The sequence below is a fragment of the Rhinoderma darwinii genome, chromosome 9 (genome assembly GCF_050947455.1).
Source record: "Rhinoderma darwinii isolate aRhiDar2 chromosome 9, aRhiDar2.hap1, whole genome shotgun sequence".
In the NCBI taxonomy this organism is placed as follows: domain Eukaryota; kingdom Metazoa; phylum Chordata; class Amphibia; order Anura; family Rhinodermatidae; genus Rhinoderma; species Rhinoderma darwinii.
In genome coordinates this window covers 96,005,190-96,025,826 of record NC_134695.1, presented here as the reverse complement: position 1 = coordinate 96,025,826, position 20,637 = coordinate 96,005,190, and the positions used below count along the sequence as shown (strand labels likewise).

The 20,637-nt window shown below is 41.0% G+C and overlaps 1 long non-coding RNA gene across 1 annotated transcript; it reads right to left on the bottom strand.

The window, feature by feature from the left end:
• Positions 1–15,553: 15,553 nt before the first annotated feature.
• On the bottom strand, positions 15,554–16,540 carry LOC142660516 (uncharacterized). The gene is made up of 3 exons (XR_012850500.1): positions 16,013–16,540; positions 15,824–15,930; positions 15,554–15,740 (listed from the first exon to the last, which is right to left on the bottom strand). It is a non-coding gene; the product is annotated as an uncharacterized LOC142660516 (long non-coding RNA).
• Positions 16,541–20,637: the final 4,097 nt, after the last annotated feature.

The following is a 20,637-nucleotide window of genomic DNA, read 5'->3' as shown; positions in this document are numbered from 1 at the left end:
AATGGTTTGCGGAGGCCATGTCACATTTGCAAAGCCCCTGAGGTGACAAAACAGTGGAAACCCCCAACAAGTGACCCCATTTTGGAAACTATACCCCTCGAGGAATTTATCTAGGGGTGTAGCAAGCATTTTGACCGGCCAGTTTTTTTGCAAAAATTTTTGGAACTAGGTCATGAAAATGATAATCTACATTTTTTCAAATAAAATGTAGGTTTAGCTAATTTTTTTTCATTTCCAAGAGAACTAAAGTAGAAAAAGCACCACAACATTTGTAGAGCAATTTCTCCCGAGTAAAACAATACCCCACATGTGGTAATAAACAGTTGTTTGGACACACGGCGGAGCTTAGAAGGGAAAGAGCGCCATTTGGCTCTTGGAGCTCAAATTTAGCAGGAATGGTTTGCGGAGGCCATGTCGCATTTGCAAAGCCCCAGAGGTGACAAAACAGTGGAAACCCCCAACAAGTGACCCCATTTTGGAAACTATACCCTTTGAGGAAATTATCTAGGGTATAGTGAGCATTTTGACCCCACAGGTTTTTTGCAGAAATTTTTGCAAGTAGGCTGTGAAAATGAAAATCTACATTTTTTCAAATAAAATGTAGGTTTAGCTAATTTTTTTTCATTTCCACAAGGACTAAAGGAGAAAAAGCACCATAAAATTTGTAAAGAAATTTCTCCCGAGTAAAACAATACCCCACATGTGGTAATAAACGGCTGTTTGGACACACGGCGAGGCTGAGAAGGGAAAGTGCGCCATTTGGCTTTTGGAACTAAAATTTAGCAGGAATGGTTTGCGGTGGCCATGTCGCATTTGCAAAGCTCCTGAGGGGACAAAACAGTGGAAACCCCCAACAAGTGACCCCATTTTGGAAACTACACCCCATGAGGGAATTATCTAGGGGTAGAGTGAGCAGTTTTACCCCACAGGTTTTTTACAGAACTTATTGTAACTAGGCCATAAAAATGAAAATCTACATTTTTTCAAAGAAAATGTAGGTTTAGGTATTTTTTTTTCATTTCCACAAGGACTGAAGGAGAAAAAGCATCACAACATTTGTAAAGCAACTTCTCCCGAGTAAAATAATACCCCACATGTGGTCACAAACATCTGTTTGGACACACGGTAGGGCTCAGAATGGAAGGAGCACCATTTGGATTTTGGAATGGTTTCTGGGTGTCATGTCATATTTGCTGAGCCCCTGTAGTACTAGTACAGTGGAAACACCCCAAAAGTGACACCATTTGGGAAACTGCACCCCCTGAGGAATCATCTAGGGGTATAGTGAAAATTTTGATCCCAAAGGTTTTTTGCTTAATTAATTAGAATTAAGCCATGAAAATGAAAAATATTTTTTTTTTCCAACAAGATGTAGTTTTAGATACACATTTTTCATTTTTACAAGGAATAGAGAAGAAAAAGCACCCCAACATTTGTAAAGTAATTTCTCCCGAGTACGGTAACACCCCATATGTGGTTATAATCGACTGTTTACATATATGGGAGCATTCAGAAGAAAAGGAGCGGTATTTATCTTTTGGAGCGTAGATTTTGCTGGAATGGTTTGCGGACGCCATGTTGCATTTGCAAAACCCCTGATGTACCAAACAAAAGTGACCCCGTTTTAGAAACTACACCCCTAAAGGCATTTATCAAGGGATGTAGTGACAATTTAGACTCCACAGGTGTTTTTCAGAAATGAATACGCAGTGGATGGTGCAAAGTGAAAATTGCAATTTCTCCACTGATCTGCCCATTCACCGCACAAGATGTTGTGCCCCTAGAGAATCTTACCCCATAAATTGTTAAGCGGGTTCTCCCGGGCATGGTAATGCCTTACTTGTGGCCATAAATTGCTGTTTGGGCACACTGTAGGGCTAAGAAGGGAAAGACCGCCATTTTGAGCATGGATTTTGCTTGGTAATTTTTCTGTTTGGGGTTTTGCTGGTATTTCAGCTTATAATGTGGTGGCATATGTAATCTGTGTGGAGTACATCAGGGCATAATAAGAGGGTATAATAATGGGGTAAATAATACAATTATCCATAGGTGTGTGTTACGCTGTGAAGCGATCCGTTATGCACAGGCCGGCGTCACACTGATAAACGGTTTTCTTTCTTATCCCTCCTTTGTAACGCTCTGCACCTTTTGGGGACATTTTCTCCTTCGTAGTTTGGGAAATATTGCTGGGAAAGTTTTGCGCTGGTATAATACGGGCACCCTCGCTTCCAGCTGATGTGCTATGTCCCTTCTCTTTCCTAGTTCCTAAACACTAGGGCCCTGAAACTGAAGGAATGTTCCCCTCCGGCCTGCGCATTGAGATGTTTTTCATCACCGCGTTACTAGTGCCATAGCTTTTTTATTTTTCAGTTGATTGAGCGGTGTGCGGGCTTGTTTTTTGCGAGACGGGCTGTAGATTTTATTGGTACCATTTTAGAACACATACGACTTTTTGATCACTTTTTATTTCATTTTTTGGTAAAGGAAATTACCAAAAACAAGCAATTCTGGAATAGTTTTTTATTGTTTTTTTTTCTCTGCATCCACAGTGCGCCCTAAATTACATGTTAGCTTTATTCTGCGGGTCGATACGATTACGGCGATACCAAATTTATATAGTTTTTTTTATGTATTGCAGCTTTTGCACAATAAAATCACTTTTTTTATAAAATCATTTGTTTTCTCTGTCGACATTCTAAGACCCATAACGTTATTATTTTTGCGTGCACAAAGCGGTGTCAGGGATTATCTTTTGCGGCACGGATTGGCGTTTTTTATTAGTACTATTTTGGAGTAAATGTGACTTTTTGATCACTTTTTATAGCATTTTTTGGAAGGAGATGTGACCTAAAAACAAAGATTCTGGCGCTGTTTTTCATGTTTTTTTTTTACCGCGTTCACCGTGCGGGATAAATTACATAATAGTTTTGTAGTTTGGGTCGTTACGGACGCGGCGATACCAATTATGTATAGTTTTTTTTATTTTTACGGTTTTTCCCATAATAAAATACTTACTATGGGAAAAAAGTCAGTTTAGCTTTATTTTTATTTGAAATGTGTGTGTTTTTATTGTTTTACCACATTTTTATTTACTTTTTTTTACTTTTTTTACTTGTCCCACTAGGGGACATGAGGGCCTGATGCCCCGATCGCTACTCTAATACACTGCACTACATACGTAGTGCAGTGTATTAGCGCTGTCAGTTATTCACTGACAGCAAGCCTATGAGGACTCGCCGCAGGCGGGTCCTCATCGGCTCCCGTACAAGGCAGACTCGGACGCCATTTTCTGGCGTCCGATTGCCACAGCAACCCAGCGATTGCATCACTGGGTTGCCGATCGGGTGAAAACCTATCAGATGCTGCGCTCTATTGAGCGCAGCATCTGAGGGGTTAATCTGCCGGATCGGAGAGTAGCTCCGGTCCTGGCAGTTACAGGAGGGTGCCAGCTGTATAATACAGCTGTCACCCCGCGGTGATGGTGCCGGCTCTGCTTCTGAGCCCGCACCATCACTGCGCCGTATATATACGGCGCTTTGCGGGAACCACCTCCCGACAGCGCCGTATATATACGGCGTATGTCGGGAAGGGGTTAAAACAATGAGAGTGTGCTTTCCAAGGTTACAGGCAGGAACACTTGGCATCAGTCCTGACTTTTTGCAGTCCCTATAATAATTGCAGCTTCCAGGTGACATTGGATTGGTTCGGCCCCGGGACAGGGTGCAGCGAGGGCAGGTTCTGTTTAGTCAGCAGTCACTTTTCTGGATATGTTCCCCGATACTGTAAATTATAGAAGTATTAAAAGAGTCTTTGGTGTTGTCAGCAGTTTTAAAAACTATTGCAGCCATTTGTTAAAGAGGCTCTGTCACCAGATTTTGCATAATGTATATAAGTGTCCCGCATATAATGTATATAAGTGTCCCGCATATAATGTATATAAGTGTCCTGCATATAATGTATATAAGTGTCCTGCATATAATGTATATAAGTGTCCTGCATATAATGTATATAAGTGCCCGCATATAATGTATATAAGTGTCCCGCATATAATGTATATAAGTGCCCGCATATAATGTATATAAGTGTCCCGCATATAATGTATATAAGTGTCCCGTATATAATGTATATAAGTGCCCCGCATATAATGTATATAAGTGTCCCGCATATAATGTATATAAGTGTCCCGCATATAATGTATATAAGTGTCCCGCATATAATGTATATAAGTGTCCTGCATATAATGTATATAAGTGTCCTGCATATAATGTATATAAGTGTCCTGCATATAATGTATATAAGTGTCCTGCATATAATGTATATAAGTGTCCCGCATATAATGTATATAAGTGTCCCGCATATAATGTATAGAAGTGTCCCGCATATAATGTATATAAGTGTCCCGCATATAATGTATATAAGTGTCCTGCATATAATGTATATAAGTGTCCTGCATATAATGTATATAAGTGTCCTGCATATAATGTATATAAGTGTCCCGCATATAATGTATATAAGTGTCCTGCACTTCTTTTGACGAGGCTGTATTTTTACGCGTCGTCGTTTGACAGCTGTCAAACGACGACGCGTAAATGACAGGTCGTCTGCACAGTACGTCGGCAAACCCATTCAAATGAATGGGCAGATGTTTGCCGACGTATTGGAGCCGTATTTTCAGACGTAAAACGAGGCATAATACGCCTCGTTTACGCCTGAAAATAGGTCGTGTGAACCCAGCCTTAGGTTATGTTCACACGAGGGCGTCCGTAACGGCTGAAATTACGGGGATGTTTCAGCCTGAAAACATCCCTGTAATTTCAGCCGTAACGGCATGTGCAGGCGCTTGAACGCCGCGTCAATTACGGATGTAATTGGCGCTGCTATTCATTGGAGTCAATGAATAACGGCTCCAATTACGGCCAAAGAAGTGACAGGTCACTTCTTTGACGCGGGCGTCTATTTACGCGCCGTCATTTAACAGCGGCGCGTAAATTACGTCTCGTGTGAACAGACAAACGTCTGCCCATTGCTTTCAATGGGCAGATGTTTGTCAGCGCTATTGAGGTGCTATTTTCGGACGTAATTTGGGGCAAAAACGCCCAAATTACGTCCGTAATTAGTGCGTGTGTACATACCCTTACGTCTGAAAATAGGTCGTGTGAACCCAGCCTCAGAACTAATTCACAAGGCCGATTTTGCGTAGAGGGTCACGCCGCAAAATCCGCAGAGGAACTATTCCTCCCTCCTATTGGCATCAATCGGAGGTTCAGGAAGAATCCACCTGAAGATCGAGAAGGACGCTTCTTTTTCCCGCTAGCTAATTCTTATTAAATGAAGCGTCCGACTTCCATTGAAATGAATGGGAGGCCGAATTTTGCAGCTGAATCCCCCGCAAAATTGCTATGTGTGAACAAACCCTAAGGGCACATTCACACGTGGCGGAATTGCTGTTGAATTCTGCCTCGGACAGTCCGCAGTGGAATTCTGCAGCAGACGTTTTTTACATTTGTTTCTATACATTTTTAGGAAAACTTAGTTCAGACGTGCCAGAAAATAACTGTGTGGAAATCAGGCTGCGGTGCAGATTTTCCCTCCGTAGCATACACTTTCCATTGCGGAGAAGAAGCCGAATTTCACTGCGGATTTCAGCCTTTGCAATGCAAAAACTGAAATCTGTGGCAAGTCCGCTGTGATATCCGCAACATCTGAATTACCTGTCAAATATGCAAATATTGCTGCAGATTCGTTGCGTAATTGCCCCAAATCTGCCCCAACATTTGCAGAGGAAAAATTCTGCCACGTCTGAACATGCCCTAATGGTGGATTCACACATAGAGTTTTTTTTTTATATAACTTGCTTTTTTGGGTCAGTGGCATTTTTCCAATATTGCAGCATGGCTTTGACGTATTTTGAATCATTAAGGCCTTATTCACACGAACGTGTCCGTTTTGCGTGCGTAAAAAACGCAGCGTTTTCCTGTGTTGCAGTTCCGTGTGACATCCGTGTAGGGTGCGTGTCTGCGTTTTTTAGCCGTGTATGTCATCAGTATGTTATGCTTTATTTACGTCAGCAAAATAAAATGAAGGAGGTGGTTTTCGTTTTCTCATCATTTCTTTAGAAACTGTTGCGCGAATTACGCACAGCACACGGATGTGCGTCCGTGTGCTGTCCATGATTTTCACGCACCCATTGACTTCAATGGGTGAGTGATGAGCAAAAAACGCACAAGTATAGGACATGCAATAAGTTTCACGCAGCGTGCACACACTGTGTGAAAAACACTGAATGTCTGAATTGACTTGCATAGGTTCGTGTGACGTGTGTGATTTTCACGCGCATAACATGGACGTGAAATACGCTCGTGTGAATTGGGCCTTAGTGACATTTTTGTCCCAAAGACCTCCAAATGTTTTTTTTCCTCTTTGAATCACATGATTTGCAATGGGAAAAATGGCCTCTAAAATAAACGCAGGTAGTAAAATACATGTTTTAAAAAAATTTAATTCAGAGTTTTTGTTGATGCATTTTTTGGGCCAAAAAAACACCACACAAAAAGTTTTCGTAAACAAAGCCTTGTGGAGTAATTTAGGCTATGTTCACGCTGAGTATTTTGGGGGAGGAATATCTGCCTCAAAATTCCGTTTGGAACTTTGAGGCAGATATTCCTCTCCCTGCACGCCGATTTTCGCGACGACTTTCGCGACGTTTTTCGCCCGCGGCCATTGAGCGCCGCGGGCATAAAACAGCGTGAAATACGCTTTCTCTGCCTCCCATTGAAGTCAATGGGAGGTCAGAGGCGGAAGCGCCCGAAGATAGGGCATGTCGCTTCTTTTTCCCGCGAGGCAGTATTACTGCTCGCGGGAAAAAGACGCCGACGCCTCCCATTGAAATCAATGGGAGGCGTTCTCGGGCCGTTTTTGCCGAGTTTTGCGACGCGGTTTCCGCGTCAAAAATCTCGGCAAAATACCCCGTGTGAACATAGCCTTAATGTAGAGGATTCACAATCCTGAAAATATAAAACATATTACCTATAAATAAGCTCATATGTATACAGGTTTCCCACAGTTCTGGGTAAACATAATTTAGCTAAATTATGTAATATTCTTTAGTATATTAACATAAAAGCATTGTCTGAAATTAGAAAACAGGGTCAGTATTGTTTCCCACTTGAATGGTGCTGAGCTACAATACCAGACACAGCCTGTGGACAGGAGTGGCGCTGTTATAAAAAAAATACCTTTGTTTTTTAACTCAAACAACCCTTTAATTGTTGACTACAACCTGTAAATATGGGTTCAAATATGTTTTTCCTGTTTTTCATTCCAGTTTTTCACTCCAGTTACATCAGATATTGTGTCATTTCTGTGTATCCAAAATATGTTGACAGGTGACTGATTATAGAGTGTACAGAGCTGCAGAATATGTTGTTGCTATATAAATGACAAATAATAAAAATCTAAAGTTCAGACTTAAAAAGTTTCTCCCAACCGAAAATAAACATTTCATTATTAGCTAATGGTGTTAGGCCCCATGCACACGAACGTGCGAAAATCCACAGGAGAATTGCGGCCCCATTCATCCCTATGGGGTCATGCACACGACCGTGGTTTCCACGGTCCGTGCATGGCGCAGGAGCCCGGACCGCGAAAAGAACGGGCAAGTCTTATTACGGCCGTGTTCTGCGGTCCAGGCTCATAGCAAATAATGGCCCCGGCCAACCCGAAAATCACTGCCGCGCACATGGCTACGGTCATGTGCATGAGGCCTAACTCAGGTGTGTATGTCTTTAATAAAGGCAAAGTCATAAGACAAGCCGGGGAGATAGCATAGTAATCAGCAGCAATACAGCGGGTCACTGGTTGCTATGAAAACAACGCTGAGATATTGGACAGCAAGAAAACCAATATTGAACTGCACCAAGTTGTGATTACAGTCAACAAAGTTATATAAAGTGCCGCACAAATACATGGTAGTGCACACCTAGTAGTTACAGCTTATACAAATGTGGCTTAAAGGGTAACTCCACCTATTCTATTGACTGGGAAACAATGGAATAACATTAATTAGGCATACTGGAATAACAGATATTCCTCATTATGTAGAATCCTCCTTAGGACACTATGAACCCTCGGGTCCAAGGAACGTGACTGTCTATTAGACAGCACTCATCCCACTTAAAGAGGCTCTGTCACCAGATTTTGCAACCCCTATCTCCTATTGCAGTAGATCGGCGCTGCAATGTAGATTACAGTAACGTTTTTATTTTTTAAAAACGAGCATTTTTGGCCAAGTTATGACCATTTTCGTATTTATGCAAATGAGGCTTGCAAAAGTACAACTGGGCGTGTTGAAAAGTAAAAGTACAACTGGGCGTGTATTATGTGCGTACATCGGGGCGTTTTTACTTATTTTACTAGCTGGGCGTTCTGACGAGAAGTATCATCCACTTCTCTTCAGAACGCCCAGCTTCTGGCAGATCACGCTGTGACGTCACTTCCACAGGTCCTGCATCGTGTCGGACGAGCGAGGACACATCGGCACCAGAGGCTACAGTTGATTCTGCAGCAGCATCGGCGTTTGCAGGTAAGTCGATGTAGCTACTTACCTGCAAACGCCGATGCTGCTGCAGAATCATCTGTAGCCTCTGGTGCCGATGTGTCCTCGCTCGTCTGACACGATGCAGGACCTGTGAGTGACGTCACAGCGTGATCTCTCGAGAACACGCTCTGTGTCTGCACTGCCAGAAGCTGGGCGTTCTGAAGAGAAGTGGATGATACTTCTCGTCAGAACGCCCAGCTAGTAAAAGTAGTAAAAACGCCCCGATGTACGCACATAATACACGCCCAGTTGTACTTTTGCAAGCCTCATTTGCATAAATACAAAAATGGTCATAACTTGGCCAAAAATGCTCGTTTTTTAAAAATAAAAACGTTACTGTAATCTACATTGCAGCGCCGATCTGCTGCAATAGCAGATAGGGGTTGCAAAATCTGGTGACAGAGCATCTTTAATGCCCAAAGATGCCCCATAATGAGGTGGCACGTGTTACTTGAAACTCCCATTGTTGCCCAGCTCAAGTTTTTGGTTTGTCCCCAGTTCCATTTGGAATATTTCCATTAATAACATTATATTTTGGAGTTGCTGTTGAGCATCAGATGGATCTATCAATGCTGTATCTATGCAAGTGGGTTACATTTTTTTAGGAGTATTCAGCCATCCTAGATAATCAGACATCTCCAATCTAGGCGTATGCAGGCCAACTAAATAGAGGGCAAAGAAAAATGTGAGATAAAATTTAGTTCCGTCCTGAAGGTTATAATTATCTGTATCCTTAAAGGGGATGTCCACTTTAGACAATTCCTATCCATTGTAGGTCCCCCAACTACAACTACTGCATAGAGTGGCTCAACCTGTGGAGAATTTGGCTTCTCTTTGCATTTATTTGATTTCAATGGGCACAGTGTAATGCTTATTTTGCCCTGCAGCTTTGTTTGCCAGCCACTTTCCCCAGCGATAGCAGCTAATCATGTGCGGTCCCAGCAACAGGACCCCTAGTGACCTGCTGTATTGTGACATCATTGTGTGTATTCTCCTTGTACTGTGATATTACTTTGTAAATTACCATTGTATTATGACATCACTGTTTGTATAATTCCTGAACTGTACCATCACTGAGAAGATTATACTGTACTGTGACATTACTGTGTGCATTATCCATGTACTGTGTCATCACTGTGCCCATTTTCCCATATTATGCCATCACTGTGCACATTATACCGGTATGGTGACATCACTGTGCGCATTATCCCTGTAATTTGACATTATTGTGTGTATTATCCTTGTACTGTGACATCAATGTGCTCATTATTGCTGTACTGTGACATCACTGTCTGCATTATCCCTGTATGGTCAAATCACCTTGTGCATTGTCCCTTTGCATTAGGTTGACCAATATGATTAGAAGCTTTTCATGTTCTGAACTTGCTCCTCAGGAGCCCCGCACACGAGCGTGTATGGTCCGTACGTCGGCCGCATTTCCTGGACCGAACACACTGCAGGGAGCCGGGTTCCTAGCATCATAGTTATCTATGACGCTAGGTGTCACTGCCACGCTGCGGGACAACTGTCCCGTATTGAAAACATGATTACAGTGCGGACAGTTGTCCCGCAGCAAGGCAGGGACTCCTAGCGTCATAGATAACTATGATGCTAGGAGCCCGGCTACCTGCAGTGTGTTCGGTCCGGGAAATGTGGCCGACGTACGGACCGTATATCACGGACCAAACACGCTCGTGTGAATCCGGCCTTAAGGTGGTTATGGTGGACTGGGGCCCCTATCTAAGTGTTTCCAAAGTACAATGGCTAATTGAAGATATAAGCGGTGCCGACGCGTTTCAGACGTTTCAGACGTTGTCACAAAAAGTCATGACTAAGGACGCAGTTCGCGTCTGAAACGCGTAGGCACCGCCTATATCTTCAATTGGGCCATTTGGAAACACTCGTTGTCAATTTTAAACTATTTTTTCTTTGGAATAAAACTTGGAAGAAGTTTCCTATTTTAACAGACACATTGGTCTCAGCGGTGGATCCATCCTTTACCTTTCTGTCTAAGTTTAGTTTAAGCTCTACCAAACCTCTGTGCCCCATCTCTGCCCCTCTGAAATAATTTAGTTGGAGAACTTCTATAAAGGGTTAAAAACAAACAAAAACTTGCAGGCATTGCCCATAGCGATCAGATTCCAGCTTCCATTCTTCCAAACCAAGTTAGTAAATGAAAATAGTGATCCATTTGGTTGCTATGGGCAACACCTCCACTATTGTACTAGATTCCAGGCCCAATATATTGAATTTCCATCCATTACTTGGTCGTCCCTACAAAAATGTCCTCATACCGTCCCATTATAGTCACACCGGGGTGTTGTGGCCTGGTAACGTCTGACAGATGATTATGTGTCTAATCTACTGTACACAACCGCTGAGTGATGTCGCATCTAATTCTCAACAAGCCGTAATTAAAAGGGATTTCTGAACGACATAAACCGCATTTAACCGAATAATATGCATGCAGCCATGAATCTTCCCATGAAGGATGCTTCCTTCAAGTCGCATCTGCTCCTCATGAATATATATTTTTAAGTCCATGAATTTTAAATAGTTTTGTGCGAGTTTATTACAATTAATTAAAAGAGAAAAATTCCTGTGAATGCCAAATGGTTAAGAAAATAAAATGTACGGCATCAATTAGAGAAATGCATTAAACGTGTTCCTATTTAATGACTGCGCCTAAAACGTAACAAGATTTATTTGGGCGGGGGTTATAAATCAGACAGATAAGGAAAGGAAGAGACGGAAATTTATAGCTTTGAAATTTGTGATAATATAAATCCTGAGATAAAATGACAGACAGAAAATGCTTCTGAGTGGTAGGAAAATGCCTCCATTACACTGTCATGCATTCTGGGTAATTAGCTGCTATGTCAGAGAATAGCAATGTGTTGGCCGAATAAGTGGTGACAACTGGATTCATACGTAGAAACAATGGTCAGTGTTGCCCAGGGCAACCAATAAGATTCCTGCTTTCATTTTTCCAGAGCATGTGAGAAAATGGAACAAGCGATCTGATTGGTTGCTCTGGGCAACAGTGACACTTCCTGTCTGCACTCATTGTTATGTTTACGTAGATTGTACATTTTTCTTTGGATTTTTTTAATCATTATTATTTGTGTGATTATTTTTTTATTATTTTTATTAGAAGGTGTGCCGCACTAACTTATATTTTTGTATATTTTTTTTTTATTACAAGGCAATGCTGTGTATGTGATTACAGCATGTAGCACCACCCCTCAGACCATTACTTATGCTCAGGCCCTTATGCATATTAGTCCGCAATATGATGCAATATGAAATCGCATTGTAGTCAATACTATTCCATAATTAATGCTGTATACTGCACCATGTTCTCCGTCCAGGGGTGGATTAAGGGTACCATGGGCCCCGGGCACTTTTACAAGTCTGCCCCCCTCCGAAATCTGAAGACAGAACTTTGAAGACGCTGTACTGTGTAGATATTTGCAGATTTCCGTTTAGGTGGCCAAAGATCTGGCACGCCTTTGAATTAGAGGTAAAAGCAGAATGAGCCATACAGAAGAGAGAACGCAGGATATTTTGAGACACTAAAGTGGTCATGAGCTTTATAAATTTTTTCTTTTTGTGTCAATGGAGGGAGGGGTGTGTGAAGGATTGTTTTTTTGCGGGAGGAGTTGTAGTTTTTATTGGCACCATGTAAAATACCATATAATGGGTGAATTGGAAAAAACAGATTCCTCCATGGTTTTTTGGGTTTAGTTTTTACTGTATATATTTACCTTCTCTTAAGGTAAAAGTAGATTTTAACATCTACTTTTACCTTAAGAGAATGTAAATATATACATCCCCATAACCAAGCTCAGTACAAATATAGAGCCCCAGAACCAAGCTCAGTACATGTATGCTGCAACTGTAATAACGGGGTAGGGAGACAGACAGGTGAGCCCTAATCTACCCGCCACTCAGTCCCTGCCTACTTGCACGACACGTCGTAGGCGACGGCGTACAACTGGGCGACGGTCCCTACGCTTAATACGTGCACGACAGACAAACAGACAAGGGTACACAGAAGCTAAGGGAAATTAGGCAGTTGCCCACGGCAACACCGTGAGCAACAAGAGTAGTGAACGAGCCGAGTCAAACCAGGAGTGTATGAGGTACCAAACGCAGAGCAGGAGCGTAGTCAGTAAAGCCAGGGTCAAAATGAAGCAGAGGTCAATAGTATTAGCTGGAACAGCAGAGCCAGGAAACAAGATAGAATAACAGGCAAAGACAAGAAGCAAATGAAGGTATACATAGACCTAGGGCGGGAGCTAGAACCGTCTGGCCAGGCTGTGATAGGTTCTCCCACTCCTCAGCCTACTAGCCTGAGTGGTAGCAGATCGAGTCACTCTATCAGACCTAGGAGCAGATGCAGACTGATTAACCACGGGCGTCGACACAGAAGCTGTGTCTGGCAGATCCTTTACAGCAACAGAACCGAGCTCAGTACATATATACAGACCCAGTCCCAAGCACAGTACATACATACAGCAACAGAACCGAGCTCAGTACATATATGCAGCACCAGAAAAAATACAGTTCAGTTCAGATATCATTTGCAAATTCAGTTTAACCCCTGCTGTACAAATTTGTACGACATAAAACAACAGCTCCCAGTATAGCCTGAACAATGGTTAGGTTATGCTGGGAGTTGCTATTTAACATTAAAGAATGCTACCATCCGTCATCTCGCTGCAGATCATGCAGTGACTACAGTACTGATCAGTCACAGGGAGAATAAACATTTACATTGAGTGACTCACAGGTGTCACAGATTCTTTTTCGTTCTTTTTCTCTTTTTTTTTCTCCATCCGGCCCATTTCTTCAGCTCTTCACTTTTCCAACATTTCTGCACCTATAAATGAAGATTACATTTCTCATGATGCCAAACTCTATGCTTCAAAATAGAATAGTATCATAAACTGTGCCCCTGAATATAATAGTACTATACACTGCGCCCCTGAATATAATAGTACTATACACTGCACTCCTGAATATAATAGTACTATACACTGTGCTCATGAATATAATAGTACTATACACTGTGCTCCTGAATATAATAGTATTATACACTGTACTCCTGAATATACTAGTACTATACACTGCGCCCCTGAATTAAATTGTGTCAAACACTGTAAAGTAAAAAACCACACACACTAACAATGCCCCCTGTAGATAGCGACAGTCACAATGCCCCCTGTAGATAGCGTCAGTCACAATGCCCCCTGTAGATAGTGCCAGTTACAATGCCCTCTGTAGAAAATGCCCCCTGTAGATAGTGTCAGTTACAATGCCCTAAGTAGATAATGACCCTGTAGATAGCGCCAGTTACAATGCCCTATGTAGATAATGCCCCCTGTAGATTGCGCCAGTTACAATGCCCTAAGTAGATAATGACCCCTGTAGATAGCACCACTTACAATGTCCTCTGTAGATAATGCCCCCTGCATCTTTTACCCCCAACACTGCCCAGAACAAAAGAAAAACATTCTCATCTGTCCCCGATCCCGCGTCTTCCTCCAGCGCCGCAGGACTGGTCAGAGACCAGAGGGCGTCATCCAGTGTAATGGCGCAGTCAGCGTGATGACATCATCGCGCCGACTATGTCATTAGTAAAGCGCCGAATGGGAGGAAGGGAACGGATAGTTCCCTGTCTCGCCAGCGCTACAGTAAGCAATTGTATCCGCATCCTAAGGATGTGGATATAATTGAGTGAGAGGTCCCGCTTCACTCCGGTTCTCTGAACCGACCTTAAATTTAACAGCCGGTATGGGAGAACCAGGGTGAACTGGGCCCCTTCCAGCCTTGGGCCCCGAGCACTTGCCCAGATTGCCCTCATTATAATCTGCCCCTGACTATAATACTGCTCCTATATACAAGATTATAACTACTATAATACTGCCTCCTATATACAAGAATATAACTACTATAATACTGCTCCTATATACAAGAATATAACTACTATAATACTGCTCCTATATACAAGAATATAACTACTATAATACTGCCCCCTATATACAAGAATATAACTACTATAATACTGCCCCCTATATACAAGAATATAACTACTATAATACTGCTCCTATATACAAGAATATAACTACTATAATGCTACCCCCTATATACAAGAATATAACTACTATAATACTGCCCCCTATATACAAGAATATAACTACTATAATACTGCCCCCTATATACAAGAATATAACTACTATAATACTGCCCCCTATATACAAGAATATAACTACTATAATACTGCCCCCTATATACAAGAATATAACTACTGTAATATTGCCTCTATGTAGAAAATTTGAATATAATTATACTGAGCTATCACCACAAAGAACCCGCCGATCAGCAGAATGACGGGTGCAGTACTACTGTGAGTGCCATGTTCCCTTTATTATTTACATAGGTACAGCGCTGTACAAATAGTAGTGGCCATGTCTGGTACTGCAGTTCACTGGAACTCAGTTCCTTTCAGTGAATGAGGCTAAGCTGCAGTACCAGTCACGGCTACTTACATATGTTGGGCGCTGTACTCCTGTAAATAATAACGGGCATTTATTCAGCTAATCATAGGGATCCGTGAAGATGGACCCCCACTAATTAAATGTTGATGGTGTCAAAAAACCCTTTAGAGTGTATAGTCACTCTTGCTGGGTTTTTAAAGTTTTTATTCTGCTTCTAAGCAGTGGTTTCATAAAACTGTATTTTTTTTATTTTCCATAATGAAGCATAAATTGCTGTAATTTTTATTTAGTTTTTTGCTGCCATGATTCTATAAATTACATCTGAAAACACATAAAAACTACCAAGTGTGAATGCACCTTTAGGGACACCGTATTACACAGATTCCCTGGATGATTGCCCAATTTAACTTTTTTAAAAATACGCTAAAAAGTTATAAAAAAATAATTTGTTTATTCTAGAATCTGGTAGAATTGCTGTGCAGTTTTCTGTGGCTCTGGCCCTTTAACATGCGATGATTGGTGAGATGAAGAGGGGGAGGGTCCTTCTTCACACGTGGATATGGCAGCTAGTCCACCCTTACACAGCTCAGTCCTGGATGAGAAGGGACCGGGATATTTTTTTCATTTTTTGTAGTCGCATCCTAGAAAAGAAAAAAATGCAAATAAGAAAAAAAGAATTGACAAAACATTCACCACAAGGAGAAGCTGAAGACGTCAGAATTACCGGATCTCGCTTCTGTTCTGCTCATCACTGGTTCTCAGCACTGGAGGAGTCTTCATGGGAATTTCAGATGGTTTTAGGTGGTAAAAGCCACGATGTTGGGGTGACAACTGCAAAAAAATGAGAAATTCAGTGTCCAGGTGGCTGTAGAAGAGATGTGAGGGGAGAAGATCATCAGTGGATGGCACTTACCTCACCTAAAGATGGTAAATAAGCCCCGAGCGGTAGATGGAATTAACATGGCCGCTTTCTCTCCGGGCGTTCGGGACCCTGATGGTAAATGGGCCCCGAGCGGCAGATGAAATTTAGATGGCCGCTTTCTCTCGCGGGGGTCAGGGGCCCTGATGGTAATTGGGCCCCAAGTGGCAGATGGAACTAAAATGGCCACTTTCTCTTTCGGGTGTTCGGGACCCTGATGTTAACTGTACCCCCCGAAAGGTCCTTCATCCCCACATCATCTGGAAATTGGCGTCCGCCAACTTCCATTGCCTCATCTTCATTCTCCACGTCCTCCATCTCAACATCATCTGGAAACTGGCGTCCGCCAACCTCCATCTTCTCTATCGTCCTCATCCTTGGAAACATCCGCATCATCCTCAACCTCCTCCTCTTCCGAGATGCGTCCATGATGAGAGCCAGCAAGAGAAAAACTGACACCGCGGTCAATGTGTGACCCCAATTTATAAACTTGATGATATCACAATATGATGGCCATTATGTGCAAGCGGAGCACCTCCAGATTACAGGCCACGCCCTTCATTATAACATTACGCTCCGAGTCTCCAGGTGACATCACAAGAAGTACAGAGAAACAGAATCTGACAACATTCTAAAATGTTCTCCCAGAAAACACCAATGAACTGTATTCTGCCCCTCCCCCATAGATATTACAGGTTATGTTTCCGGCATCATCCAATAGAATCCAGCATTGCACAGTGTAATCAGATCTGTTGCTTGTCCAATAGAAACATCTGGCAGTGCGCTCTGACGTTAAGCGACTATCTGTATAAAGCGTATTCTACAAGTCAAAGTGGGACATTTCTATTGCATGAACAGTGGTGCAGACTCTAGAGCCACAATAAGGACATAGTTTGCTCAGTACCGCACTGCCCCCTCCTCTCACCAGTTCTGCTCTTACGTTAGAGAATAAGGAATAAATTGATAAGCCTGCGTTCACATCCGCCTACAGACCCTTTTATCCCCCTCAAAACGACAGACACGTCAGCTGAACCTGACAGACTACATTGTAAGCCAATGGGGTCTATCAGGTGCTGGTTGTATCCAGCGTGCCACAGATCCGACTGTGCTTTAAAGTAAAGTGAAACCCATGACACAAGTGTGAAAAGAGCCTAAGTATATTGTATATAGTGTGTGTGTGTGTATATAAGTATATATATATATATATATATAGTGTATCTAGTGTACAATAATATGACTACTATAATACTGCCCCTATATACAAGAGTATAACTACTATAATACTGCTCCTATATACAAGAATATAACTACTATAATACTGCCCCTATATACAAGAATATAACTACTATAATACTGCCCCTATATACGAGAATATAACTACTATAATACTGCCTCCTATATACAAGAATATAACTACAATACTGCCACTATAAACGAGAATATAACTACTATAATACTGCCCCTATATACAAGAATATAACTACAATACTGCCTCCTATATACAAGAATATAACTACTATAATATTGCGCCTATATACAAGAATATAACTACTATAATACTGCCCCTATATACAAGAATATAACTACTATAATACTGCCCCCTATATACAAGAATATAACTACTATAATACTGCCTCCTATATACAAGAATATAACTACTATAATACTGCCCCCTATATACAAGAATATAACTACTATAATACTGCAGCCTATATACAAGAATATAACTACTATAATACTGCCACTATGTACAAGAATATAACTACTATAATACTGCTCCTATATACAAGAATATAACTACTATAATGCTGCCCCCTATATACAAGAATATAACTACTATAATACTGTCCCTATATACAAGAATATAACTACTATAATACTGCCCCTATATACAAGAATATAACTACTATAATACTGCCCCTATATACAAGAATATAACTACTATAATACTGCTCCTATATACAAGAATATAACTACTATAATACTGCCCCTATATACAAGAATATAACTACTATAATACTGCTCCTATATACAAGAATATAACTACTATAATACTGCTCCTATATACAAGAATATAACTACTATAATACTGCTCCTATATACAAGAATATAACTACTATAATACTGTCCCTATATACAAGAATATAACTACTATAATACTGCCCCTATATACAAGAATATAACTACTATAATACTGCTCCTATATACAAGAATATAACTACTATAATACTGCCCCTATATACAAGAATATAACTACTATAATACTGCCCCCTATATACAAGAATATAACTACTATAATACTGCTCCTATATACAAGAATATAACTACTATAATACTGCCTCCTATATACAAGAATATAACTACTATAATACTGCCCCTATATACAAGAATATAACTACTATAATACTGCCCCTATATACAAGAATATAACTAATATAATACTGCCCCCTATATACAAGACTATAACTACTATAATACTGCTCCTATATACAAGAATATAACTACTATAATACTGCCCCCTATATACAAGAATATAACTACTATAATACTGCTCCTATATACAAGAATATAACTACTATAATACTGCCTCCTATATACAAGAATATAACTACTATAATACTGCCCCTATATACAAGAATATAACTACTATAATACTGCCCCCTATATACAAGAATATAACTACTATAATACTGCTCCTATAGACAAGAATATAACTACTATAATACTGCTCCTATATACAAGAATATAACTACTATAATACAGCCCCTATATACAAGAATATAACTACTATAATACTGCTCCTATATACAAGAATATAACTACTATAATACTGCCTCCTATATACAAGAATATAACTACTATAATACTGCCCCCTATATACAAGAATATAACTACTGTAATACTGCCCCTATATACAAGAATATAACTAATATAATACTGCCCCTATATACAAGAATATAACTACTATAATACTGCTCCTATATACAAGAATATAACTACTATAATACTGCTCCTATATACAAGAATATAACTACTATAATACTGCCCCCTATATACAAGAATATAACTACTATAATACTGCTCCTATATACAAGAATATAACTACTATAATACTGCTCCTATATACAAGAATATAACTACTATAATATTGCAGCGAACAATGGTACACGGGCAGGTTCCAGCGCAAAATAATTCTTGAAAGATGGATATTTTAAAATGGAAACATGGTTCCAATTTTATTGTAGAAGCAGTAAAACAGGGAGACAATATCCCACAGAGAAAGGTGGATGTGAATGGTGCATGCTGCCTACGCGTTTCAGACGGCTTTCGCGTCCTTAGTCATGGCTGAAGTCCACGCAGTGGTTTCAGACGTAATTCGGGCGTTTTACATAATGTAATGAGCATGCTGCGGAGGGAAAATTCTGCTCCGCAGCCTAATTTCCGCACAGTTATTTTCTGCAACGTCTGAACTAAGTTTCCTAAAAAATATATAGAAAGAAATGTAAAAAACGGACTGTCCGCAGCGGAATTCAACAGCAATTCCGCCACGTCTGAACGTGCACTTAAGGTGGCACACAGAGTTCCTGCGGACATATTCACGGTGTTACGGAGATATTCCCCACCAGAAACAATATGGCATCCAGCAGACCATGCCACAACTGGTTTCTGTCAGATTCTATATGTATCTAGGGGTGGGCGATTAATCAAATAAATTCAATTAATTTCTTATTTTAATGAAACACGATTGTGATTTTGGTCAAAATATTAAAAAACTATTTAAGCCCTACCCCCATGGCAGCAGTTTCTCATCCTATGTGGGAAAGGACGCTGCAGGAGCCAATACCCACCGGGCCAACTCACCGCGTGCGAAAAACACCGGTCACCTGCCACCTGCCATGTCCTGAGGAGAAAAAAACAGGGTGTGGTAGAGTAGCGGTTTCGTCAGTTCGGGCTATAATGGCGGGCTCTGCTTAGAGTTTGAGGTTGTGGTGCAGTTATTATAGTGGTGGATCTGGTCAGAAATGTACGGCTCTTAGGTGCCAGGAGGTGCCCGACCGCCTCCCTGGTCAGGTACTAGAGGTCGCAGCATGTCCTCCATGGTTATTGTGAGAAGCTGAGTTATGACTGAGGGTAGTGCGGCTGTATGCGGAACACGTGTGGTATACACAAGGTTCTTGCTTAGATGTAGCAGCTGTCATGTAACTGCAGTTACCAATAACAGTGTGTATCAGAGTAAACTCTGCCAAATAACAAACTCTGCTCTGCTACATCTGTACAACTTTTCTGACATATAGAGCAGTGTGGTATTTGTCAGGTTCACATTTGAAAACGTTGAGACTATCGATGGGTCTCACGTGTATGTAGATGAAGACATGAAGGTGGTCACATACTTTCTAGGGGAGAGAGAGCAAAATAATTTATTATGGATGAGCTGTGCATGCAATTCCATTATGTAAAAGAATTGTCTCTAAGTTACTTTTCGGTTTGTTCTGAAAAAAAAATGTAAACAAAAAAAAAAAAAAAATCGAGATTAAAATCACGAATCATCTAAAAGTCTAAAAAAAAGTTGAGATTTTATTTTGAGGCCACATCGCCCAGCCCTATAATACTGGGCGATG